Source organism: Nuphar pumila, chromosome 15, assembly GCF_984573655.1.
Source record: "Nuphar pumila chromosome 15, dmNupPumi1.hap1.1, whole genome shotgun sequence".
Lineage (NCBI taxonomy): Eukaryota > Viridiplantae > Streptophyta > Magnoliopsida > Nymphaeales > Nymphaeaceae > Nuphar > Nuphar pumila.
This window is the reverse complement of record NC_143263.1, coordinates 66,624,138-66,651,100: the sequence shown is the minus strand read 5'-3', so window position 1 is coordinate 66,651,100 and position 26,963 is coordinate 66,624,138. Positions and strand designations below refer to the sequence as shown.

Sequence of the window (26,963 nt, the reverse complement as noted above, 5' to 3'; positions counted from 1 at the left end):
TTTGTGTTTGCCATTTATGAGAATTTGAGAAATAAAGGCAAAAAATGCATGAAAAACAAGCAATTCATGATATTTATAATGCTCATCCATTCTACCTAAAGTAGGAAATGTAAATTTTCATTCAAATCTAGCTATTACAACATGTAAAATCAAATTTACAACCCCAAGTAATGATATCTTCCACATATTTCCTGCAAAACAACTGAGTTAAAATAGAGGAATAATGGCATATATCACATGGATATCTAAAAAAAAAAAAAAGATGTTCGCAAACCTATATATGAATGATGGAAAAAAATGGAAAGGATATATATATACCGATATATATATGTACATATATAGGTACATTCACATATATATAAGTATATATATCTATGTATAGGTATATATACATATATATATATGGGGGTATATACAATAGGGAGATGTGTTGAGGGACGATCATGTCCAGGTTGCTGCAAGCAACCCCCTTTTAAGATGATTTTCAGGTGGTTTGCAGATAATGCCATACAACAAAAGGCCTTCACTGGCTTCTACTAATAATTGGATTTACAATGCTTCTCCTGTCGGGGCCAGAATTAAGCCCAGTTGGAGGATGAGGATGGTAACTTACCTATTTCATGATTTTTCCTAATGCAGGATCATGGGGCCTATGTACATATAGAGAACAGTGGCCTGCGAAATGGTGTAACCTAAATGATGGCATGATAGGCAGGGGAAATGGGAGTGTGAAACATGTGCTGAGTGATATATATTGTAACAAATAGTAGAGATGGTGGTGAGTGTTAATGTGAGCATGGAATATGCTACAAATACTAAGCACAAATGCAATTGACAGGTGGGTGCTAGTAGGATATGCTGTGGGCAAGTATATAAATGTTGCTGTGAAGAAAACGCAACAGGTAAGTGTAATTGAAAGGAGGAATTTTCAATACTGAAATGTAGGTTCGCGACATTCTGGCCAGAAATGACTCGAGTCCCAGCTTGAATTACTAGTAGCCCACGACGGTTGCAGGTAAAGCTTGAGGAATGGCCTGAAACTCCACTTCGAGCAAACAGTTTATTACTGTAATGAGGTGTACCAGAGGATCTCTCAACATGACTCAGTGAACCTCAAAAGGGCATAGCACAATATTATCAGTAAAAGGGACACAATCTTGGTGAAATTCCAAATAATTTTATACACTTGTAACTCTCTAAAAGCAAAAGGCGCAGACCTGGCCATAAAAAGAACAAGAGACTTTAAACAACAAAATGCTGAACTACTGCAACCTTAAACCTTTTTAAAAACAACAGCTTTCCTTTTATATTAATCAAAAGGTTTGGTGGCTTTCAAAATCTATAGATATTGTGCTGTTAGCCATCTGGGATAGTCACGCAAACATTTAATCATGGCTAATGGATCTTAAAACTGATATAATGCTAGATGTTCAAATACCGAAGAAGGACTCTCTAGTGAACCACTCTTACAAGCCAATCCATCAAAAGCACCACATCGTTTTTGTTGGTAAGAGAAAGAGAGTCTGCAGCAAATGGCTTAATCCTCTTGAGCCCGTTATCTCTTAATAGCTTCGCTGTAATCTCACCAGCCAAAGTGTGGGAAAATCGGATTTCCCAATCAACATCTATCTACAGAAATACTGCCTCTATCTGTTACAGGGATAATTCACAAAATAAATGGGTCTAATGGGGGAAAGTGAAAAGATTGAGAAATAAGGCCTTTCATGGTAATGTGTAGCAATAAAAAAAATGTGATATGCAAGTACAGAACATGCAAGAAATAGGCACAAATGGAATTTGTATCATCAGTTTAACTTCCTTGTCAAAGAGAAGACTTGTTCACTGCATAACTCTCTCTAGCACTGTTGATTTCAGAGGCACAGGGGAAAAGACAATGTGACTAGGCAAGTGTTTGTATCCTATTACAACTCAAAGTCATCATGAAAAGGGTCTCCAGAAGAGAGTATCGTGACAATATCTGCTATTGGAACCAAGCTTCTGCTAACGACTGATCTCTGTGGGTGATTATGAACATGGTGGTTTTGGGTTCAACACTGTGTTTGGATTAACTAATCAACCCATCTTTTAAAACGACTATGGTCATCGACCAATAGACATCTTCAACCATGGGGAAGCATTCCCCACTTAGAGAAGAAACTTGCTAAAGACTTGAAATACCAAAGGCATATAGAATTGGATGAAGTGTTGTGTAACATAGAAATATGAGTGTGAGTCTTAATGCCTGTAAATGGTGAGATAGTGGCTGTGAAGGCAATGTCACCACAGACGGTGAAGATGAAGATGCAAGGTGTCAAAAAATATTGTTATAAGGATATATACACAAGGTAAGCATACGTTGGGTGTGGTTGAAATGAAGGAATGATGCTTACAGAGAAAATAGTGTTATGCCTTTACAAACACCATAATCGCAAGCATTTTCAATGCCTAATAAGCAAAAGAACAGTGGTTACCAAACCGTATCTTTCTTATTCAAAAGAGGAACATACGAACCTAGAGTGGAAGAGCAGATATCACCATTCACAAATGCATTTGGCACAGAGCTCAGTCTTTTTAGGAATTTCCAAAAAAAAAAAAAACTATCCCTTTCCCTAAGATCAGAGAAATTCTTAAGAGATAACAACACCCCTGATTCTAGTTGTTAATCACAACTTAAAGAATATTTCATACACAGAGTTCTCTCACTTTAAGACCCAGGTCAGAAATCTCATCTGAATTACCAAAGCTTGAACGATTTATAATTTTGAAGTGGATGAGTTTAGTTCCAGTCTTGGCATGATACCACTATGACAAATGGCTTCAGAAAATGTTGTGCCATCAGATTTTAATCCTCTGAATTCGTCGAGATTTCAGCTTTTTGAGAAAAGAAATTTCATGAGTTGTAATTTGGGATCAGACACTGAGGAATTATTCGTCAAGCAACATCTATGATATAAGAGGGGAGCAAGCAGATATCATTCTTGATGAGCGAAAAATGCATATACAAAATGAATACAGTATTACCATATCGACCTGAATATTCAACATGGATAATGCACAACATGGATGATCAAGTATTCTAAACCTACGAATTAAATGAGGATGAAGGAGAGCAAAAAGAGACGGCACTTCTGAATTATGAACTGCAAAAAAAAGAAATGACCTCAGAGGATGAAATCACCAGGGTGAGTGACATCTTCTTATCACTGGTTTCGGAGATGCAATTACTAGAATCGGCAAATCCGGGTTACCATCTCCAAAAAAAATAAAAAATGAAACCGACCAGATGATTAACAAGTCAAAGCGAAGGCAGACTATTTCTGATAGAAATGGAAATCGAGATCACCATAACTATCCAGATTTACGATTGATAAGCACTCAGATTTTTATTCACAGAAGCTTGAGGGAATCGACCCTGGTGGTTGCCTGAAGACATTCCAGCAGAGCTTATTATTGCCCCCTTTTGAATGGATCTCCAGATGCATGGTGATCAGTCGATGCTCAATCGTTTGGGTTTAAGTTCAGAGGCTAATGCCATATCATGTTAGATTGATATAAACAATGTTAAATACTACAGGGGATTACACATCAGAAAAATGTAAACAAGAGCATGGATCAGAAGGGATTGTTGATGATCCCACCATTAATTCATAACAACAAAATGTAGCGACAGATCTACAGAAAAAAATAAAAAAAAATGGTTAAAACAAGTGTTGGAATTTATAAATTCCATTCGTTATCGCACGAATATGACCCGATCTTGTCGTGAGCAACATCAGGGTCACATGTGTGCTTTGTTTAAAGAAGATAATACCAATAAAAGGACCCAAAGTGAAGAACTCAAAATTACAATGGGAAATGAAGGGAGCTCTTACCTAGTTACTGGAAATTTCTGCAACGAGATACACTCTTTTCCGTCGGTTGGAGAAAAGGGCAGATCAATATGCACAGAATGAGGAATGTTCAGAAGTCGATTGCTATAGGGGCTTAATAGACTTCCTTCAGTGTGAGCGTGGCTCGAAAAGATGGATGCTGAGGGGGAACTTCCAGCCTAAAGATGGGTTGTATCGATGAAGAATGGATTGAAAATTTTCGTTCTGAGGAAGAACCCGATGAAGTTGCTCTATGATTGGGATGAAGAGATGCTGATAGTGGATGAAGTTGATGGATCGCAATGGATATGTGAAGATTAGATGATCGACACCAGAGGAGAAAAAAAAAAGTAGATGCACCTCCATAGGGGATCGATGTCTCTTCTTAAAGAGATCACCGAAGCTTCGGGAGAGGAAATGGTTGAAGATCAAGGGTGGAGGGAAGAAAGGTTCGTTCGGGATCAACGATGGAGAGAGGAGAAGAGGGAAGCGCGGGAGGAGTCCGTTGGAGCTTTTCTCTATTTCAAAAAGGTGGTTCCCCTTTTAAGAAATGTTTTGAAAAATGGTTAAAAAATAAGGTTTTTGGCAAAATGGCTTCAAAAGCTTGAAAATCAATCGTTTTACTTGTGGCTTTTCTTAAGTTTTTTGGTTTTTTATGTTATTTTTCCATTTTTTTGCAGTTTTAGAATAAAATCCTAAAGCTTTACGAGAAATCAAAGGTTAAAACTAATATTTTTTTTTTGGTGTTTTTGTAAAATATTTACAAAAGGGAATTTTTCTGAGAACTCAAGGTGATTTTTGAGAAAATTTCTTCAAAAAGTGGATTTATGTCTGGATCTTTAAGAAATGTTCGAGGTTTTTTACAGCCTCGAACTAAGAAATATAAGATTGGGGATTCAACAGAGTGTCAAATGAATTGCCCGAGCCATTCAGAACCATTTTTTGGTATTTTTATACTTTTAAATTTGGAATTTGGACAACGAGGCTCAAATTTGGATTTAAAACACTGGGTTTGGACTCGGAGTTGAATTTGAATATATCAATGTGGAATTCAATCCAAAAATCTGAAGAAGGACTGAAATTTAGTTTTGAAATTGCTTTGATTTTCTCAGAAAATGGAACCGGGGGCAAAAAAGTCATCTTTACAAATTTTTGAAAAATTTGGGGTGTTCAAAAATCCCAGATATATTGAACCCTTTAAGATACTCACGAGAATTAGTCAGACGGCATACCGTTTAGCCTTACCCCCCTCCTTATCTCGAATTCACAATGTGTTTCATGTTTCTATGTTGCGGAAGTATGTGTCAGATCCCTCCCACATAATGGATACAGTTGAGTCTGTATTGGATATACAAGATGACTTAAGCATGAGAGAAAAGCCCATAGAGATTTTGGATACAAATGTACAAAAACTAAGAAATAAAGAGCTATCTCTGGTATTGGTTAGATGGAGTCATCACAACAATAAGGAGGCTACTTGGGAGTGTGAATCTGACATTCGTGAGCAATTCTCATAATTGTTTCCAGGTAAGATTCATGATGAATCTTCTTTTAAGGGAGGTAGAATTGTAAACCCCCTCCGACGAAGTCGTCGGAGGGGATAAACATTGAAAAAGGGGGGGGAACAATGATGGCAGTTCGATGAGTACCTCCTCCCCTTCTCCTTCTTCACCTTCTTCTTATTTCCTTTTTCCGATGAGTGAGGGTCGGCAGCCATGGCTGCCAGCGATTTACAGAGGAAACAAAAAAAAAGAACAGAGATGGAAAAGAGAGAGGGTCGGTCGACCGACGTCGGTGGCCGATGCCTCCGTCATAGGGAGGGTCGCCCGACGCTGGATGCTGACTTGTACCCTCTTGGGTACAGAGGAGAGGGTCGGCCGGTGGCCGCCCCCCTCTCTGTAAACGAAAGGAGTTTTGCCCCTTTCATTTTTTATTAAAGACAGGCCGAGGGTCGGTCAGGGTCGCACCCAGACCGAACCCAAGGTTGGGTCAACAACAAAAAAAGGGACTGAGTCGGTCTGGGTATGACCCAGACCGAACCGGGTCGGTTTGGGTCGCACCCAGATCGAGATGGATCGGGTTAAAAAAAATGTGTTGGTTGAATCGGTTCAGGTTGAACTGGTTCATACCAAACTGGGTCTAGCCGAACCAGTTTATATAGGTCAGTTTAAACGAGACTGGTCTGAACTGAACCGGTTTGGACCAACCCGGTTCAGACCAAACCGATTTAAGTGGAATCGGTTCAGACCGAATCGGGTCTGAACTGAACCGGTTTGGATAAACCTGAGTCAGGCCGAACCAGTTCGATCTAACTAGATTTGGGTTTTTAGTTTGGATCCAATTCGATCTGGACCTGTTCTGGATCTAGACTGACTGTTTTGCATCTGATTGGATCAGTCCTAAATCCATATCAGAACCGAATCTAGATCAGACTATTCTGGATCCTGTTAAAATGTCATGGATCCAGTCAAGCTATTATGGATCCAGTCAGGATGTTCTGGACATAGTCAGACCATTCTAGATCCAGTCAAACTGTTCTGGATCCAAATGAGTAATAGATCTGAATCCAAGCAGATAGAGTTAGATCCAGATCAGAAATGGATCTAGATCAGATCTTAAGATAGTCTCAAATGGCCTAAATATTCTTTGGGATACCTGAGATCCATTTTGATAAAATGAACATATCTTTGCATCCCGCACTTGAAATCAAACGAAGTTTGGTAAGTTGGACTCGTATTGTAGAAATAAATCTACTAGTCCATGAAATTCAGTCAAATTAGTGATGCAAAAATTGAGGGTTCATGAATAAATTTGAGAAAGAATATTTTGGTAATTTAGTAATAATGTGTAAAGTTTTGTACATTAATATGAGAATATTGTGTAACCAAATCATACTATTAGAGCTTCATGAGGCTCGATTTAAGGGAAAGCAAAGGATTTACCTTCAAGGTAAAGGATATTATAAGTAATTTTAGAAGTAAATAAATATTTTATGTTGCATGTTATTGTAATTTTATGTATTAATATGAGTAGCATGATAGCTTTCGAGTGATATCGTGACATGCATAAAAATTATCATGCTTGACATTATGAATTGATTTTATACATGTGGTTGTGATATCCATGTTAGTTATGATGTATCTTGCATGACTGAAAGATATTGTATTTGTGATTGCATGTCTAAATGTTCATTAATATCAAGCATTGTGATGAGAGTATGTTAGATTGGAGTCTCATATAATCTATTCATATTGTATGAATAAATATGTTGAGATGAACATGCATAACCCCTTAAATCTCGGAAGTGATGACCTGTGGCAAGAGCTACCTGGTTCACGGCCAGAGTGCAGTCACCACGGAGAGTGGGCCGCCGGTGATTTAATGATGTGGATACCCTACATCTTTGCGTGCTTAGTGAGAGAAGTGTGAGTCCTAAAGTCATCATGAGATTTAATAATGAGATTCATTGTGAAGAGTTCACAACATCACTCGTAAGAGAATGAGTGTATGACGAGTTTGAGAATATGGTTCAATGGGTTGAACTTAGTTATGACTTAGGATTTCACTCACACTGGGTTAAGACTCTGGAAGACCAGGGATGGTTGATATCCATCATAGTTAGGATGTAGCATGAATCATATCGAGATTGAGAGCTTGACCTCCCGGCTAGCTACCGGTGGGATCCTCGTAGTGATTCACTACAGTGCCTGTTGGTCCGGGGACCACTGAGAATGTATGGTTCATTGTCTGGCCAACATGTAGAATTAGAGTGTTCTACGGGGTTGCTACGCCCATAGATGGCTATGACCAGTATAGCCGACTTAGTGATAGTTGTGTGAGAGAGTGTTTGTGAAAGTTAATGAGAGAAATTAAAATATACCAACTTGTGTGGTGTGTCGGAAACTAAACTAAGACTAGAGGCTTAGAGGCCACTTCAGTTATAAGTTAACAGTTTATTTGGTTATAATTATTTCTTACTGGGTTGTAGACTCACCCCCATATTTAAATTACAACTATAGTTTTCAGGCATTAAACCAATCAGGACGTAAGCAACTTTCCTTCTACAACAGAGCATTTGGTATATTTTATTTTTTTGTCATTGAATATAATATATTTGCTTTCCTTTGTCATGAATGATGAACTTTGTAAAGAAAAATGTGATGATGGTAATAAAACAAAAAGTTTTTTTTAGCCACGTTTTCTCTGTGTAGACTTTGAACTCTTCCCTTTGGGAAGTAATACCAACCGAACTCGGACTCCTGTGGTCCCAGATCGAGGTGTTACAACCCTCTATCTGTGTGAAACCTTTTTTAACAAGCCTAACCTTGTACCTCTTCACATGACCTTTAAAGTCTGTTTTGGTCTTATAGACCCATTTACAACCAACAGGTCGAACTCTATCAGGTCAAGGTACAGGATCCCACACTTTATTCTTTGTCATAGAGTCAAGCTCTTCTTTAATGACATTGATCCAATGTGTTGATCTTTTACTTTCAATGGCTTCTAAAAATGTGAAGCGATCTTCATTAATGTCTATGAAATCATTAAACTCTTTCAAATACACCACATATTCTGGATGGATAGCAGATTTCTTGATTCTCATGGACCTCCATACAGGCGCTATAAATGGTTCAAAATGAGCTTCTGCATTTTGTTGTTATTGTATATCCTCATCAACAATTGGATCTAGTTGGGATTGGTGTTCATTGACTGGACTTTCTCTTATATTATCCAAAAGGACAATGATAGGAAAAATCAGGTCTTTATCCTTAGCAGGTGTAAAACCTGAATCTTGCATTTCCTCAAAATCAATATTTTGAGACGCATCTATCCCAATAGAACCATTTTCAAGAAATCTTGCTTCATCTGTTTTCACTATTTATGGTGTATGAGATTAACAATAAAACCTAAAGCTCTTTGATCTTTTTGAATAACCAATGAAAAAACTACTAGTCGTCTTAGGATCAATGACTTTTATATGTGGGTTATACAACTTAGCTTCAGTTGGACATCTCTATATATACATGTATGACAAAAAAAGTTTCCTACCTGTCCATAACTCGTAAGAAGTCTTTTAAATAACTTTCGTAGAAACTTTATTCAAAATATGCATTATTGTCCTAAGAGCTTCACCCCACATGGTTAAAGAAAGGTTTGAGTGATTCAACATCGCTCGAACTATTTTCTTAAGCGTACGATTTCTTCTTTCAGCTACACCATTCTGGTAAGCACTACCAAGCATGATATATTGAGGTACACTGCCTTCCTCTTTTAAAAACCACACTAATGACCCTTCCTTTTGTTCCATCTCAGTGAAACGACTATAATATTTGTCACCTCTATTAGACCTAACAACCTTAATAACTTAATCAGTTTATTTCTCTACTTCTTTCTTGAAGTCTTTAAAAACCTGAAAGACTTCTGATTTTTCAAATAATAAGTAGATATACATATACCGTGAGTAATCATCTATAAAGGTGACAAAATACTTATCACCCATATAATACGGTAAAAAAAAAGGTCGCAAACATCTGTATGTACTATCTTCAACTTTTTATTGTTGCGTAGTTAGTCTGCTTAGCCTTTATGCAGTCAACACATGATTCTATATTCGTGAAATCAAGGGATCCAAGGATTTCCTCTTTCATGAGTCTTTGAAATATGTCCTAACCTTCAATGCCAAAGCAAATATAATTGATAATCTTTTATGTCACGTTTATTGCCAATCATTGTGTTCTCAATAGAGTGAGATTCCTGAATTTGGAATTTGGTTCTTAATCGATACAAACCATCACACATATATGCAGAACCTATATTCATTGAATTTTTCATAATAATAACCTTGGAATTTTTACATTTAAATACAAAGTCAAACTTATCAAGTTTTGAAATTAAAATCAGGTTCCGACTATAGGATGAAATATAGAATGTATCGATCAATTCAATATGAATCTTGACTACAATACAATTCTACAAGTCCCAACGTTCTTGACATGTGAGCGTATTCTATTTCCAGAAAAGATAATTCTTTCATGCTCTGTTGGTTCCCTCTTGTTCAGAAATGCCTACAAAGAGTTGACAATGTGTACCGTGGCACCAGAATCAATTCACCAACTATGCAATGAAACATGAATTAAATTTCACTCATGAGAAAAAAATGACTCATTACCTTTATTTTTGAGCCACTTCTTGTACTTCAAACAATCCATCTTCTTATGCCCCTTCTTCTTGTAGAAGAACTTTTCTTTAGCCTCGACCTCTGTTTATTCTTATGAGAGGCCATATGTGCACTTGGTACCTCCTCACCTTTCAATCTCTTATCTTCTTCAGTACACTTGGCCAAGAGGTCATTAAAAGATTACTCATCATTATGTGTGTTATAGGAGATTTTGAAGGGTTCGTACTCAGTAGGTAACAAGGTTAAGATTAGACCAAGAAGGAGTCAGAGATGATGAACTTCATGTCATTCAGTTGAGTCACAATATTTCTCATTTCCAAAATGTGTTGTCGGATGTGACTCACCAGAATATTTCATAGACATTAATTTGGACATGAGTTTATTGGCCCTTGCCTTATTAGAAGTGACAAATTGAACCTCAATAGCTCCCAAAAAAATTTTCACTGTCCTGCAGTGAGGAATGGCTCCTCGAATATTCTTAGCTACTCGAGATTGCAAAAGCAACAGGCTAAGACTGTTCGAGCGCTCCCACTTCTCAGAGGTAACCTTCTGATCATTTATACTCTGCTCTGTAAGAGCGAGAGGTTCGTTAATTCTAAAGGTCAGATCTAGATCCATATATCCCAATGTAAATAACATGATTTCTTTCTAATAAAAAAATTTGATCTGTCTAGAAGGAGGATATTACTAGAACCCTCGATAAGGAAGCAACCTGATACAACAAAGAACAAAAACAGAAAGATATTACTATTATTGCTCAGATGAGACTCGTGATGAAAAGGTAAAAGTGAGACCCTTTATTTTCACCTTTTCTGAGACAAGTATAGTTGAGCCATTATCGTTCCACTTTGGTGGAAACGACAATACTCATAGTTACTTCGTCTCTGTAATTCTCAAGGAATTGACTTCTGTTGGTGAAACTAGCAGATCATGTAACCAGAGGCAATTCAACATTGTACCTTTGGGTACGAACATCCTTCATGAGCTGGAATACACATATACTATTACACCCTGTGTGAATTTAGAACACAACGACCTACCTTTGGGTAGAATTGATGTTTCATAAACTCACACATAATCATAATAACAAATCTTAATACGGTCTAAAGAATTCTTAATTAACATGACTCATATCACTTTGGTGATTACATGAATCGATCAATCAAGATCTTTTACAAAAAATATATTTGTATTATGGAGCACGTCCATGCACACATTTTAATGCATGTATACTCATGACATAATACAAGTTCATGCATCAACTAATATGTATAAACTAATTGTCATGAATTTAGTCATAATTCATGCTTAAAATTATCATGCATAACTTAACCAATACAAAATACATGAATTAACATGTATAAGTCATATATTATTTAGAATAAACACTTTATAAAGCATGAAAAATAACAAAAGTATGCTCATATGGGTAAAACCCAGAGTTCTCAAGTTGGAACCGGTCTGAAAACACTCTAAACCGGTCATCAAAGGGTGCGAACCAGTTCTGAACCTTATAAACCGGTGCAAAGTATGAACAAAAGTTCATAAAACCTTTTCTTTTTTAATTTGATCTGTCGCCGGAGATGTTTATCACCTCATGACGACCATCGTCGCCTATCGATGTCTATCGCCCCACAGCGACTCCGTCGCCACCATTCACCGGCGATGGAGAACCTCATTGCCCAACGACAAAGGTAAACTGAGAAGAGGGGTAAAAGTTTTTTTTTTATGATGCCAGTGATGATCTAACCGACGAACCACATCGCCCCACGACGATGATCCATCGGTTACCTGCAACCTGACGACCAGAACCCTCCACCGACGACATTCCTTGGCGACCTCAGTGCAAGCATATCCCCTTGTAGCCCGACGACCACATGTAAAACCCTCGATCCTCTATTTTTTTCATATACAGAGGGTCGCTCGGGCTGCAAGCGTCACCGACATACGGCTACCGGGAATAGCAGTCGCCCCACAGCGATAGTCATCGACGATCGATGCCCCACGTTGCTCTACGGTGACGAGCAGTCACCTTATAGGATGACTCTATCGTCGGTGAAGGTTGTGGCCCCATGAAAACAGTCTACCGAGAAACCAGTGACCCATGTTGCCCAAAGGCGACATGCGGTCAACATGCCTAAATTCAGAAAATGCTGAAAGGGCCAACTCACACCCATGTGTAGCGGAATGTGTGGTACGTGGGCCCATAACACAATGTTGGCATTTCCTGCAAAATAAAACACTAAAGCGTACATGATGGCGTGTGAGTGAGGGTGATCAATGCTTTCCTCAGTCGGTCGACGCTCATGATGAGACAAGGCCTAAGGTCGACGGTGAGCAAAATTTGTACCATGTAAACCTTATGTGGTATATAGGGTAGGCTAATATGCTATGAATCTCTCATCATTTTCATGACAGCCTACCCCCTTATATAATGAGAGAAAGAGGCAGTTATGTAAAACCCACGTTTAAAAAAAAAATTGTATCGAACCCCTCTTCCTCACTCCCCCTCTCTGTCACCTCGCCGGGAGGCCAACAGGCGGCTCACAGCCCCTGCCGTGGCCTCCCACCTCCCTTGTGCCCATCGGGGCCCCGATAGGTGGCCTACGGGGCCCCATTCGTTCCCTTTTCCCTCTGGGGTTCGCCGGAGTGCCGGCAGGGGACCAATGGCCTCTGCGACATCCCCTCTCCCCTGTGGATGATAGGGCGACCGACGGGAGGCCGGTTGCCCTCCCCGTCACCCCCCATCCCGATCTCTTTCTCTTTGTCAGCAGAGGTTGGCCCCCTGCCGCCTCTCGACTGTCGGCAAAGGCTGGCCCCTGCCACCTTTGATGTCGTCGGCAGGGGCTGGCCCCCCTACCGTCTTGTGCTTTCGGCAGGGGCTGCCACCCCTGCCGCTTCGATGCTGTCGGTAGAGGCTAGCCCTCTGCCGCCTCGTTGCTATCGGTAGGGGATGGCCCCCTGCCGCCTCGCTGTTTTCGATAGGGGCTCATTCCCTGTCGCTCCGCTGTTGCTGGCAAGCAGGGGCTCGCCCCCTGTCACTGTTTTGTTTTCGGCCAACAGAGGCACACCCCTGCTACCTTGCTGATTTTCGGCAGTGGCTCGTCCCTGTCGCCTAATCCTACCCATGCCCTCGTCGCACCATTAATTAGATTAGCATAATTAAATGTTTCACACTCTTGCAGATTTACGCAACGGGTCCCGTTCGCGCTCCGCGGCCTGACCCTCGTATCATCTACACTCGTAGACACACACAGTTGTGCGACATTCCAAGGTAGGGGAAAGTCGCATGAAGAGTTTGTATGAATGAAATAAGATATAAGGATTTCATGATCTAATGGTTTATTTGGCATACATGCTTACCTATAGGATTACTTAACTGGTGATTGTCTGTGTTGTGTTTCCGCATCCATATTCTTTTGAAATTACATGCTTATTGTGAGCTCTACGAGTAGACTTGTTGCTAGAATGATCTTATTGTTGTATTTCTGCCTTGCTCACTGTTGTAAGTTACTGTAGATGCCTTACTGGATATTGCCTGATGAATCTTGTATGAGACTTCTTGCTTCTTAATATTCGAGCATGCCAAGTATAATACTGATTTTATAAAACACTGTGATGGGTTATCTATCGAGAAACCCATGAACTTACTATTGTAATCAGACCTTAAGACAGGTATGATACAAATAGTACGGGAGGTCATTGAGTACCTCAAAGTGAACCATCAACACTTTATTGATATCAATGAGATAATACCTACATCCACAGGTCAATTGCTCTTAGAGCAATACATGTCATGTATGAACCAAAAGAATCACAAGACATTATTGTTGCCCTCTCATCATAGTCGTACTTCTAGGAAGGTACGATCATACTTCTAGACAAGTACGTCCCTTGTGTGTTATGATGTTTGGGGGATGAGGTCGTAGCAACCTCGAAACGTGCTTGTAGCACAATGCTGAGATCACATAAATGGTGACAACTCACCTTCACAGGCAAGATGCTCGAGTGGGTCAAATAGACCAGAGCATGTAGGATGGGGCAGCGGTTAAGAAACCCCTGTCGTACCCATTCGACCCTTCACGGTTCATCAAGGGAGAGGATGGATGGTACAAAAAATCCGATGGACAGGTTGTTAACAACCACCCCACAGGCAAAAGACTCGGCTTCCCCAGTCATCGGAGTTAGGGGAATTGGGATTACCATAAATTATCCTAGGTGGTAACTCCCAGGTACTTCTGCAGAAGTTGGATGCATCCATGGGCCACGAATGCCTTTGAGGATTTACTCTCTTGGTCACTAACCGTCCCCTTAGGAGCGGACTCAGTCAGCCATCCGGGTTAATGAAAACACCTGACATAATATACCCCCGGATCGGTCCCGGCTGTTTCTACGTTTCGTATATGTGTGTACCCACAGGCCAGTTAATATCAGAATTTAAAGAATATCTTTTTGAATAGTTGTAGCTGATTGAGACTTACACTGCTCGAACTGCTTCGAACAATATCTCTTTACATATATTACACTTGTTAGAATAGATTACAACTGTATTAATTGTTTTAATATCATAACTGCTTATCTCATAAATGTCCTGCTTTATTTTCATTCTACTTATCTATTTGTGCACCTACTGGTTTGTTATGAAACTGACCCATTTCATGGGCAGGTGAGGAGTAGGACTTCACAGGCGGCCGATGGCGTGGTGCAATATGGCTCAAGATTTACCTTCTTTCTGCTGGTGGCTTGGCTCTGAGTCTTTTTGGAGTTTTTCTTTAGATTATTGAACTTTGGGAAAATGCTCATTTTGTAATAAACTGCAGATTTTTAATCTATTGCCTTATTTCCTCAATTCCTTTAAGTTGTTGTTCATGTGAATGATGGTTTTTCAGCTAATGTACCTAGGATTGTTGACTTGTACTCCTTTCTAAAGGTCTTCCGCTGCCGTTTTTAAAAGTAAAAACTTTAAATCTTTGGAAGGTTTTTCAATAATATTTTTGAAATCACAAGTCGAAATTTTGGGGCGTTACAATTTGGTATCAGAACCATATCAGAAAGAGGTAATCTTGACTATTGAGCATCTCATCGCACTGTAAGTAAGTCTTTGATAGTTTATAACATGTTTAGACTAAATTATATTCTTGTTTTTATTCATAGTACCGTCGGATAGATGGATCCGGTTGCTGGTTCTAGTGGTAGTCACGGTAGGGGCACGCGTAGGGTGCGTGGCCATCCCGTTAGGGAGAGGGGTGGACATGGGATGTTCAGGGCTGGTTACTGGGCTAACCGCCCTCCTCTACCCATCTTTACGGATGAGCAAGGCTTCCCACTACTGATCGCCTACCAGATACCCTTGACAGCAACGTGGGCTGAGGTGTATGCTCGAGAAGGTGGTTTCGCGCCTTCACATGTTTGGGTGCACCATCAGACACCACAAGAGTCATCGAGAGATTTTGTTCCCTCTGAGTTAGCAGATGAGTGTGTTTTCTGTGGAGAATCAGGGCACACCATGGATGCCTTTCGCCGCAAGGCCAAGCAAGATGGCAAGATCGCAATTTCGACTATAGGCGAGCAACTACCACCTCCAGCAGACCCAGTGGGCGGTGTATCACTCACATACACGCCTGCAACTGATTCGTCAAGTTATAGTCTTGGCTCACCGAAATATACTCCGGCGACGCCCCTCTACGGGCAGGAGTCCTCCTACGGGGGAGCCACTTCCCTTCACCCCTAAGCGCAGATTCAGGCGCACAAGCAATAGAAGGGAATATCTTAGGAAGTACTCTAGCCGTCCCTAAGGGGAGGTAGCACCTACCCAGTTTTGTTGGAGTCTGTAAACTCATTTAAAATTACATAATAGAACTTTTGCTTGTGTACCAACACTACTGGATTCAAAATAAATGACTTTCATAATAAAGATCTATATTTTTGCCTTTGCTCCCATACCTATGTCTTCTTGTGCTTCTTCAGTATTTTTGACTCTTAACCTTGGTTGCTTTTTAAGGATGACGGGAAACTCAAGCAACAACATGGCTGAGGAGTTGCGTGAGCAGAGGGGATTCATGATGGATACCCTTAACTCCTTGGCAGAGGCAATTCGTAACCAGGGTCGCCCCCAGTAGGATCCGAGTTCTCTTGTTGGGAATACACCAACTGCCACGTATGAAAAATTTCTGAAGCTTGACCCTCCTACCTTCTCTGGCAAGGTTGACCCTGACTTGGGGAAGAGTTGGGTCAAAGAGGTGGAACGGGTGTTCCAAGTGTTGTCTGTTCCCGACAATAAGAAGACGATGTTTGGGTCCTTTCGATTGAAGGACGACGCTCGCGAGTAGTGAGACACTACCCGGGAGATGCAGTTCCCATGTGCGGAGGTGATTCCTTGGGAGGCCTTCCGGAGGGATTTTCTCGGAAACTACTTTCTTCCTCATGCGAGGGAAAAGAAGAAGGTGGAATTTCTGGAGTTGTGCCAAGGCAGCTTAAGTTTGAACGAATATGTCACCAAATTTCAACGGTTGGAGCGCTACTGTCCTCACCTATTCGAGGATGATCATGAGCGGGCTGGGAAGTTCATTCACGGACTGAAGGAAGGACTCAGGCATAGGGTTCTCACCAGCATGCCCACAACTTTTTATGCGGCGGTAGCAGCAGCCACCCTATTGAACGAAGATTTGGAGCGTTCAAAAAGTGTGCAAGTCAAAAAGTCACCCACGACAGGTGGTGATCAGAAGAAGACCTATTCTGGCAGCCCAGGGCAGCGGCCACCATTACCAGTGAAGAATGAGGGAGGGAAGAAACAGTTCCCTCCGGCAAAGCGCCAACGACAGCAGGGCCATCCACCGCCTAGACAACCATTTGGAGATAACTTCCCCAAGTGCAAGAGGCCTCACGTAGGACAATCTTGTCTGCGGGACACTGGCAGATGCCTGTACTGTGGCAAGATGGGTCATTTCATACTCGACTGCCGAAAGAAAGCAGCAGATAACCTCAAGCGAACCGACAACGTATCTCAACCTCCTCGACCACCTTATCAGCAGCAACAGCGAGCGCAACCAAGCAGTGTCAGGGAGCCAGGTCGAATTTATGCAGGCACAGTCGATCAATTGACAAAAGGGGATCTCGTTCAAGGTACCATTCTTGTTGCTGGTCAAGCAGCTTTTGAACTCTTTGATTGTGCTGCTACACACTCGTTTGTATCAGAAAAAATCGTAAAACAATTGCATATAACTGTAAAATTGTTATCATCACAAAATTTTTAACTTTTTGCGAGTCAAACTGACCTTTGAAAAAGATTTTGAAAATAACTCGCCTTGGGGATGCAGCTGCAATGGAGAAAGGTGGAGGTGCTGGAGAGGAGAGAGAAGCCACGAAAATTTGAGAGAAAAAGAGCTCCTTTTGACCTCTTGAAGTCCCCCTTTTTATAGTTTTTCAAAACCCATGTAATTAGGATTAATTAATACCTAACTTTGACTTTTTCAAATTCTATCTAAAACCACCAAGGGAGGACGATTTTTTGTGGTTTCCTAACCCTAAATGAACTCTAACTAAACCTTAATTAACACCTAATTAAACCCTAAAAAGTCCAAATGTGGCACCACCTAGTATGAACCCACATTTGGTTTTTAAAACCTGAATTTAAAACCTTTAAAAACCAATGGTTTAAAACTTAAATAAAATGGATTTTTAAAATTGATTTTGACTCCTCTAAACCCCTAACCTAACTAGGACAATGACTAACCCTAGTCTAACCTTGACTTCTTCAAATGTGGCGCCACCCTGAGTGGGCTCCACTCGAATTTTCAAAAAATGATTTTAAAACTTGAAAATGAGAGGTTTTTGAAAAGAGATTCAAAAGTAGACTTGAAATCAAAAGTTTTGAAATGGCATAGAGTTCCAACTGGGTCAGAACTCCTCTGGATATGGCTCCAACTGAGTGGACCCCACATCAGAGTTTTGAAAATTTGAAATAAATATTGAAAATGGCTTTGAAAAAGGGTTAAAATCAATAGTTGAAATTCAAAGTTTTGAAAGTAGAGTCTCAAGCGAACTGGAACTCCGGGTTAGAGTTCTGAACTTTTAGAACTCTGAGATTTTGGGATTTTAAAAGCCAAGTGAAGGAATTTTTAAAAGAATTTATCAGAAATTTGTAAAACAAGTCGAAAAATACAGTCAGGGTTAGATTCCTAACTCGACCGAACTCTGAAATAGAGTCCTGAATGACCTAATTTTTGAAAACAAATAGAAATAAATGAAAATTGAATAAAAACAGACTTCAAAACAGACTTCTGACTGGACTAGGACTCCGGGACAGAGTCCTAATCGGACTAAAACTCTAGATTTTTTTTGGTATTTTTCTGAAAAACGGATTAAAGAACTTGTGAAAGCAGTGAAAACAATAACAAATATTGAAATAAAATAGAGTTCTGATTCAACTGAGACTTTGAGGACAGAGTCCTAATTGAACTAGGACTCTCAGATTTTTTGGATTTTCTGAGAAAACAAATGAGAGAATTTTAAGAAAACAGCTAAAAACATAATGAAATTGAAGTTTTAGTTTAGAGTCCTGATCTGATTAGGACTCTGAGAAAGAGTCCTGATTCGATCAGAACTCTAAGAAATTTTGGTTTTCCGATAAGTAAATGATGAAATTTAAGCAAAGCTTTTAAAAATCAGTGAAAATGAAGTATGAAAACCAATTTTGGATAGAGTCCTACTTCGATCAGGACTCTGGGGTAGAGTCCTGATTTGATTAGGACTCTGAGATTAAACCTCAGAATTTTGAAATTCTTTGATAAAAGTGTAATAGTTTTGGTAGATTGAAAGATTTCTGAAAGATTCTCTCAAAATTAAAATCGGGATCAGAGTTCTGATCCAACTAAGACTCTCTGAACAGAGTCTTGTTTTGACTAAAACTCTGAGTTTCTGACTCATTTTAAAAGATTTGATTGAAAATGGATAAAATAGCTGTAAAAGATTAGAGTCCTAATCCGATTAAAATTCTGAAGAAGTGTCCTGATTCGACTGGACTCTTGAAGAAGAGTCCTGATTCAACTAGGACTCTAAAATTTTGGCCAAAACAGAAGATCTTGAAAGGTTCTCTTCAAAAACAGGTAAAAAGGTAGTGAAAATTAGAGTTTTGATCCAACTAGGACTCTAAAATTTTTGAGATTTTTGATAAGTGAAGGAATCCAGAAGCGACACCACCTAAATGGGTCTCATCTGAGAATTGAAATCAATTGAAATTGAGTTTGAAATGAATCCAGATTGTTTTCTGAGAAAATATTTCAAAATATAAAGTCCTGGGGTTGGAAAATGACATAATGTTGAATAAAAACCCAGGTTTTGAAATTGATTTCGAAAGAAAAAGTTTTAAAATTCAAATCTGGATTAAATATTTTGAAAACATGAGTGCTGGATCTCGAAAATGGGATGCAATGACATGCAATGCAATGAAATGGTATGCCGAATGCATGCAATGATATGCAATGACTCATAAAATGTAAGTACTGGATGAGGGTGAAAATTTGGGGTGTTTACAGATGCCCCTCTTTGTTGCTAAGCCGGTTAATAGCTGAGCTTTGTGGCAAAGAAAACACACCAAATTTGGACTATATAAATGCCCCAGTTAGATGAATCTGACTGGGTATGAAAGAATTAATCCAAGTGATGATGGTAGATATGAAATGGAGAATAAGGAGAAAATTTTACTTCAAAAAGAAGTGAGATTCAGGTTTTGCCCTTAACCTGGATGGGACAGAAAATACCTCGTGTAGAAACAAAGCTCAGGTTTAACCCTTAACCTGACCGGGAAATGAAATACCTCATCAAAATAAAGCTCAGGTTTAACCCCTTATCCTGACCGAGAAATGAAATACCTCATCAAAGGAGGCTCAGGTTTGTACCCTTATCCTGATTAGGCAATGAAATACCTCATCAAAGGATGCTCAGGTTTGTACCCTTATCCTGATTGGGCAATGAAATACCTCATCAAAGGAGGCTCAGGTTTATACCCTTATCCTGATTGGGCAGAAATGAACGGAATCCTCGAAAGAAGAGACCGTGATGGAACCTTCAGATTTTGCAAAATAAATCCATTAGGGGTTTTGCAAAAGGATGGAATTGGGGTCCCTAAAGTTTTGAAAAAGGGGTTTGATTTTGGGCGCCTCATTGCTGAGACTAAATAACTTTTGGAATTGCCTTTTGCTGGAATATGATTGGTGGCTTAACCTCAAGCCGAAATTGGACTGTATATGGTGGGACAGTGGGGACACAGGGAAGTGTGCGAATCTGAGAGCCCAAGCGCTCAGATTATATTAAAGAAGGGAAGGAATCTTGAAAACTCCCATTATCAAGTCCTAAAAGGGATAACCACTGATGTCAAGATGCGCCAAAGATAAGCCTCAAGCCCTTGCTTCACGCCAGGATAGCTAAAAAGTATTGTCAAAATGTTGAAAATTATTGTTGATTCAAAGTAATTGAAAATGATACACATTGTTTCGAAAATATTCCCTCTTTTCTACCTGAAGTATTACCTCCGACTAGGCTTAACTCCGTAGAATCAAGATTCAAATTCAAATTCAAATTGCTTGCAATTGGATTTCTTCCAAGGAAGCTATCAATTTCCTTGATATGAACAGAAAAGAAAGTATTCTTGATATTGCGAAAATCATTGGTGAAAGAATATTGATAATAGAATTTCACAAAACTAAAGAAGATTCTTGATAGATTCAGCAGTCTGATATCCTGGGATTCTTTTCTCACGATGATCTTTCTTCCTGTACTTTTTTTTTCGACAGAATTGGGTCTTTTGGCTTTTTGGGGAATTCATTACATCATCCTTCATTTTGGAGATGTCATAGCTTTTTCTCTCTTTTTAGAAGGGTACATTACAAACTCCTTCATCTCAGAGATGTTCAGATCCTTCTTTTCACTCAGGGATTATATTGAATGGTTATTGGCTCATGGGTTGGAAATTTCTTGGTGATAGTAGAAATTAAATACCTTTTAGGGTTTGTCGAGAGGCTCATCGCAGTCGCCTTCATCTTGACGGTGCTCTGAACTTTCCCTAGAAGGATCCGTCACAAACTCTGTCATCTTATAGATGATTCAAATCTTCTTTGGCCTCGGGGGTCTACTCGCCTAATTCGTCTTCATCTTGACGACAGTTGAGAGATCCATTTTGCAGATATTTAATTGCGGCTTAGGTGATTAAGGAGATATGGAGATTGCATGGATTTTTTTTTTCTGTGTTCCCCAGGATATTTTGACTGCTTTTATTTTCCAAGAATGATCTTTAAAAATGTGCCATTGACTGCGATCAATATCGATCACTTATTGCTTCGCGACAACATTGAATTTTCTTTGCTGGCCATATCGAGGATTTATTCTGCATCCTTTTGGTTGGCCAATAGAAAGATTTTGAATTTTGAATCGTTTTTCGCGAAAGCTTTGTCATTTTGGAAGTAATACTGAAGGTATTCTGAGGTAATGTTTTTGTGCAATAAAGATTTTGAAATCAACAAATATTTAATGACAAATTGACAAAATTTTCTTGAAATCTTTTGTGAAAGCGAGCACTTAAAGCACAACGCAACACATCCATGACTAAACTGAATCCTGAAAAGACTTAGTAAGAGATCAACTCGAAGGTTAGGTTTGGTTTTGATTTACCAGCTCGAAAGCAGGATTTGTTGACCGACTAGCTCGAAAGCAGGATTTGTTTTGACTTACCAGCTCGAAAGCAGGATTTGTTGACCGACCAGCTCGAAAGCAGGATTTAATTTGACCGACCAGCTCGAAAGCAGGATTTGATTTGACTTACCAGCTCGAAAGCAGAATTTGTTGATCGACCAGATCGAAAGCAGGATTTAATTTGACCGACCAGCTCGAAAGCAGGATTTGTTGATCGACCAGCTCGAAAGCAGGATTTGTTGACCGACCAGCTCGAAAGCAGGATTTGATGACCGACCAGCTCGAAAGCAGGATTTGTTGACCGACCAGCTCGAAAGCAAAATTTGTTGACCGACCAGCTTGAAAGCAGGATTTAATTTGACCGACCAGCTCGAAAGCAGAATTTGTTGACCGACCAGCTCGAAAGCAGGATTTGTTGACCGACCAGCTCGAAAGCAGGATTTGAAAATGATTGACATTAATGAAGTTGTAACCCGAAGGCTTGGAAAGGGATAGGTATTGATAAAGTTGTAAACTGAAGGTAGCATCATGACTGATGTTGGTAAGATTGTAACCCTAAGGCTTGAATTAAGAATCTGATAGAGTGGGCGGCCCAGAGGCCTAATTGATCAAATTGGATGATCTGGAGGTCAAGATTTGAGAATTACATGACCCGAAGGTCGAAATTGGGAGTCGAACGACACAAGGGATTGAAATGGGAAATCAAAGGTTGAGATTGAAAAATTGAATAACCCGAAGGTCGAAGTTGAGGATTTGAATGACCCGAAGGTCGAAATTAGAATTTGAGTGACCCGAAGGTTGAAATAGAGAATCGGAAATCGGAAATTGGAAATTGGAAATTGGAAAATGGAAATTTAAAAATTGGAAATTGGAGATTTAAAAATTGGAAATTTAAAAATTGGAAATTGGAAATTAGAAGTTTAAAATTTGGAAATTGGAGATTTAAAAATTGGAAATTTAAAAATTGGAAATTTTAAAAATTGGAAATTTTAAAAATTGGAAATTTTAAAAATTGGAAATTTTAAAAATTGGAAATTGGAAATTAGAAATTGGAAGTTTAAAAAAATGGAAATTGGAGATTTAAAAATTGGAAATTTTAAAAATTGGAAATTGGAAGTTTAAAAATTGGAAATTGGAAATTGGAAATTGGAAATTGGAAATTGGAAATTGGAAATTGGAAATTGGGAAATGGAAATTGGAAATTGGAAATTGGAAATTGGAAATTGGAAATTGGAAATTGGAAATTGGAAATTGGAAATTGGAAATTAGAAATTGAAAATTGGAAATTGGAAATTGGAAAGTTTGAAATTTGAAATTGGAAATTGATTGACCTAGAGGTCAAAATTTGAAATTTGAAGTTTGAAATTTGAAATTGGAAATTGGATGACCTGGAGGTCAAAATTGTGAATTGGTTTACTGGGAACAACATGGGTTCTGTAGGGATTCAGCCTAAGAACGACATTGATTCATTGGGAACGACATGGGTTCTGTTGAGAACGACATTGGTTCACTTGGAATGACATGGGTTCTGTAGGGATTCAGCCTAAGAACGACATTGGTTCAATTGAGAATGACATTGGATCCGCAGGGGTTCGACCTACGAACTATCAATTCCATAGGGATTTAACCTAAGGATCATAGTTTAAGGAGAAATGATTCCAACTTGTGAGCTTTAAATGGACCAGGTGCTAAACTGGGTTTTTGAGGGAAGATTCGAATCAGAATTCAACTCTTCAAGGAAAAACTAGATGGATTGGATTTTGAAAGAAAATTTGAGTCGGAACTCGGATCTTCTAGACCAACTCGCAGGATAGTTTGAGTAGAAGTTCAAACTTTTAAAGGAAAGCTAGGCGGATTGGATTTGGAAGCAAATTCAAGTCGGAACTCTAATTTTCTAGACCAACTCTGAAGGAAAAGAAAACTCGGGTCGGAACCCGAATCTTCGAAGGAAAACTAAATCCATTGTGGAAGGAAAAGAAATTCGAGTCGAAACTCGAATTCTGGAGGAAAACTAGATTAACTAGAAGGAAAAAAGATTCGAGTCGGAACTCAAATCCCGAAGAAAAACTAAACCGGTTAGAAGGAAAGGAAATTCGAGTCGGAACTCGGATCCCGGAGGAAAACTAGATCAACTAGAAGGAAAGAAGATTCAAGTCGGAACTCAAATCCTGAAGGAAAACTAAACCGGTTAGAAGGTGTGAACACCCCAAATTTTTCAAAATCTTTTAAATATTCCCTTATTGCCCCTAAATTCATTTTTTTTGAGCAAATGAGTCATTTCAAATCTAAATTCCAGTTCATTTCTCAAGTTTTATTGAAATTAAATTCATTTCATATGATTAAATTGATTTCGGATCTGGATCCCTTGTCCAGACCCAAATCTTAGTCTCATTGTCTAAATTTTAAATTAAAAACTATAGAAAATACCAAAAATAGTTTTAAATAGCTCGGACAGTCCATCAGACATCCGTTTGGATCCATCGTGTTGTATTTCTCGATTCGAGCATCAAAACTCGAACATTTTCTCAAAACCTGGGTCCAAACCCATTCTTCTGATGAAATTTCTCCAAAATAACCCTGATTTTTAGAAAAACCTTTCTGTTATGAATATTTTGAAATTTTGTAAAATTAGTATTAATTTTCTTAGTTTTTAGAGTTTTGTTTTCAAAAATACAAAAATATGTTTAAAATTTCAAGAAAAAGAACAAAAAATAAGAAAATCGAAGAAAAATCCAAAAAATTCAGAAAATATGCAGTTAATCTCTTTTGAAAATTATTTAGAAACCTTGTTTTTGAGAACCCTCTCTCTTAAAGCCATTTTTCCAGAAAATTCTTAACAGAGAACCCCTTTTCAAAGTTTTTAAAAGATTTTTTGGACCTCCCTTGTAAAAAATGTAACGGCCTCCTGTTATAAAACAGGAGGCGCAAAGGGTCTTCGGCATCCATCCTTCACCTCTCCACACCGCTCTTCACCTCTTTATCCACCCTTCAGAATTTCAATAGAAGATCGAACCAAAAGAGGAACGCCTCCTTCAAAACCTCTGCAACATCTTGGTAAGTCCTCCTCCCCCCCCTCCTTATTAACTTCAAGCTTTTTGTCAACCTTTCCCCTTTTCGTCTTTGATCCCCATTAACGCACCCATGGGAGAATTGGGTTGCTTATAGCAATGCCAATCCTCCCCCTTCTGCAACAGCAAACAGAGGGAGCAATCCCAACATTTACATACCCGTTTGATTCTAGTTTTCTAATTAGATCTAATATCCTTTACATTACTTTTTATATTTTCGTTTTATATACTCCAGCTTATCTTTCCTTTTTGTTCTTGAGGCTATGTGATCTCATCGGCCCCTTCTCAATTTAACTTCATTTTAGTTTTAGAAATGATTTCCTCAATGACACCCGGTCCGATCCAGTATTAGACCGGGTTCATCTGACGGAAATTTGTTTTTGACATCATACTTCCCCTGAATCCTGATGTTCCCAGCAATTTCGATTTTCTTTCATATCAAATCCTCTTTAATGATCAAATTATATTTTGGTAGTCATTTGATTTTCGAATTTTATGCTTTATCTTGTGATTATCCGTTTCTAGTTGATTTCCCGCTGCGATCATCATCGTCATTTTTTTTTACGATCTCATTTAGAACATCATTTCATCCCATTTCCTGCGTTCATGAACATTTTGCTATCTTTGGAGACTTCGTTCAGTCATACGGGCCTCACCCTATACTAGCAGCCTATTGCGAAAGAAATTCAGATTAGATTTGTTGAAAAAAATTCGGTATCTGGCCTAGGTTTATCGAGTAAATGGCTCCCCATTGATTGCCGTCTGATTTTTCTTTCTTAGCACTTGAGGTCTGCAGACACGCCCGTGCGATGGCTGCTATGGTCACTATCTTTATATTTCAAATTTTTTTTTATACCCTGTTTCAGCATTTCTCACATCATTTATGCTTCTCATGTGATCATACCTGACATACGGTGATGCTCTCTTTGATTAAATGCCTTGAACGATTTCTGCCTTGATGAATTTCTTCTTCTTCTTTTTTAACTGTTTGAATGTTGGGGGGGGAGATGCCTCTGATAGGAGATGCCTTTATTATGATCACACGCTCATCAAAATTTGTCAAGGCTTTGTCATTCAGAGGATCGTAGAGGTTCATCCTACTCCGTACTGGCGGTGCCAATGATGGCGGATACAAGGCCTCTAAATATGTTGTCATTTGCTTACATGGGGGAATTCTTCTTATGCATACCATTTTGAATAGCCTGTCCATTAGTTGGCTATCACTTTTTGGACAGATCGCAGCTGCATGGAATATTGTAGGTGTCTTTGTCATTATGGTTCTCGTACCTGCTGTGGCAACTGAGAAGGTAAGTCTTGAGTTTGTTTTCAAGCATTTTAATACACAAAATGATGTTGGGATCTGAAGTAAATTGTACATGTTCATACTGGGACTACTTATGAGTCAGTATACCCTGACTGGTTATGATGCATCAGTCCATATGACAGAGGGGACCAAGTATGCAGATAAGAATGGACCAAAAGGAATAATTATTTCTACTGAGATGTCCATCATTGTCGGTTGGGCGTACTTGGCATCACATTTGCTATAACCAACATCTCATATGTTTTAAGCGGTAAAAATGTGGCTGGTGGTTATGCTATTGCCGAGGTTTTCTACTTGGCTTTCAAGAACAGATATGGCAATGGAGTTGGAGGTATCATTGGCCTCGTAGTGGTTTCCATTGCCATCTTCTTTGGTGGCATGAGTTCAGTAACAAGAAATTCTAGGATGGCATATGCCTTCTCAAGAGATGGATCTATGCCATTCTCATCATTGTGGCATAAAGTAAACAAGCAGGAGGTTCCAATAAATGTTGTTTGGCTTTCAGTGTTTATTTCATTTTTCCATGGCGTTGTCTACAGATGGTATTTCCTAAACAGTAATATCACTTTTCATATCGTAGCATATTCATTGCTTCCATGCTGCTATAAGCACCTTATCACCATTCATCCTTATTATACATTTTGAAACTCACTCCTGCAAAATCACCTACAGCTTCAACACCCAGCCTGCCACTTTCCCTGTTCATCACTTAATTGTCCTTCCTCTATACATCTTCTCCTGCAGCATCAGAAGTACTACATATTCATTTGTCACCTACAATTACTTCCAGCTCTTGCACTATCTCCATTTTACAGCAGCATTGTTGCCGCTATCTTTCA

General features: G+C 39.1%; 1 pseudogene; it reads left to right on the top strand.

The window, feature by feature from the left end:
• The first annotated feature begins 16,658 nt into the window (after nucleotides 1-16,658).
• Nucleotides 16,659-26,677, top strand: LOC149815501 (amino-acid permease BAT1 homolog pseudogene; annotated as a pseudogene).
• The last annotated feature ends 286 nt before the right edge of the window (nucleotides 26,678-26,963 follow it).